Source organism: Propithecus coquereli, unplaced genomic scaffold (genome assembly GCF_000956105.1).
Source record: "Propithecus coquereli isolate 6110/MARCELLA unplaced genomic scaffold, Pcoq_1.0 Scaffold507, whole genome shotgun sequence".
Taxonomy (NCBI): Eukaryota; Metazoa; Chordata; class Mammalia; order Primates; family Indriidae; genus Propithecus; species Propithecus coquereli.
This window is the reverse complement of record NW_012150919.1, coordinates 632,785-634,558: the sequence shown is the minus strand read 5'-3', so window position 1 is coordinate 634,558 and position 1,774 is coordinate 632,785.

Below are 1,774 nucleotides of genomic sequence, written 5' to 3'. Positions count from 1 at the left end.
TTTTTGTTTATAAAGGCAAACATTTATAAAAACGGTTGCATCACACGGACTGCCTTTCGTACAAGTACACGTGCTCATGCATGCACACACACACACACACACACACACACACACACACACACACTATGAATGTGACAGAGCTGAAAACCCAGTGGAGGGGTCTGGTGGACATGGAATAGTGTCAGTAACTGGTGCACATCAAAACAAGGATGGCAAGCCAGACGTCATGGTATATGCCTGTAGTCCCAGCTGTTTGGGATGCTACAGTGGCAGGACCGCTGGAGCCCAGGAGTTGAGGTTACAGTGAGCTCTGATGGTGCCACTACACTCCAGCCTGGGTGACAAAGCAGATTCTGACTCTAAAAATCAAAAAACTTTAAAAAAACACAGAAATTACTGAGTTAAAAAAAAAAATGAAGTGGTTACTTCATTGGGAGGAGGAGATGGGTACTGGTCTTTTATAAGGAAAATACAAAATATTTTATCAAAGATAAGTCTTTTTTTTTTTTTGAGACAGGGTCTCACTCTGTCACCCAGGCTAGAGTGAAGTGGTGTTGTCATAGCTTAATGCAGCCTCAAACTCCTGGGCTCAAGCAAGCCTCCTGCCTCAGCCTCCCCAGTAGCTGAGACTACAGGCACACACCAACATGCCCTGCTAATTTTTTTATTTTTTATAAAGACTGCATCTCACTATGTTGCCCAGGCTGGTCTTGAACTCCTGGCCTCAAGTGATCCTCCCACCTTAGGCTACCAAAGTGCTAGGATTACAGGTGTGAGCCACTGCTCCTGCCCCAAAGATAAGTCTTACAGCCAATGCTCAAAATAGAATGCCGTAAAATATTTAAGCCTCTTCTTAAAAATGCAGTGTTTAAAAAAAATTTTTTTTAAACTTTTAATTTCTTCACCTTTTTTTCTGTCCTTCCAATGTATAGGTAAAAATATGGTCCCATCTCCCACCCAGCCCCCCTCGCAGCTGGTGCCCTTGCTTCATGTTTCGCTGGGAGAGAAGTCATCAGAGGGGAACGCACTCATCTCCAGCGCCTGGACTATTCCCGCCCTGCTCCCAGCCATGTCATCTCTTTTTCTGGATGACGGCAGTAGCCTCCCAGCTGGTCTGTTCTTTCCATTCTTACATCCTGCGGTGGCCAAATGGTCCTTCTGAGATGCAAACCAGATCATGTAGGACCCCAGCCCCAAATCCCCAGTGGCTTCCCTTCACAGTTAGTGTAAAATCCAAAGAGCGTCCCAAGGCCTACAAGGCCCTACGATGTCTTCCTACCCCTGCTACTTCTCCATCCTCTTCCCACTATCCTCCTTTCATTCCATCCGTTGTCAGTTTCTCTTCCTTTCCCCACAGTAATCTTCCAGAACTCCGCTGTGTGAGACCCCAGCCCACTGACTCTCCATAGTTACAGGAGCCGACCTCATTTCCTACTCTCAGATAATTGGGTGGGAACCCCTTCAGCTTCTCCCCCACTGCCCACCGCCCCCTTATCAGTTTGTCTATAATCACACCCATCCTCACGTGGTCATGTCTGCCTGGACCTCCCGAGAACCCACCTCGCGCCTGTGGGTGGTCACGGTGAGCAGCAAACCTCTACGAGAGCGACCAGGGTCCCACCGTTTGCTGTCACATCAGATCTGTCATGGTCTCCCTGGGCTCAACACCGATCATTGAGTGATCTGAATTTGCTCAACCTTTCTGGTTTTACCCACTTGTGCCTAGGTTAGCCTGGGTCCTCCACAACACAGATGCCAACAGGACTAAAGTGCA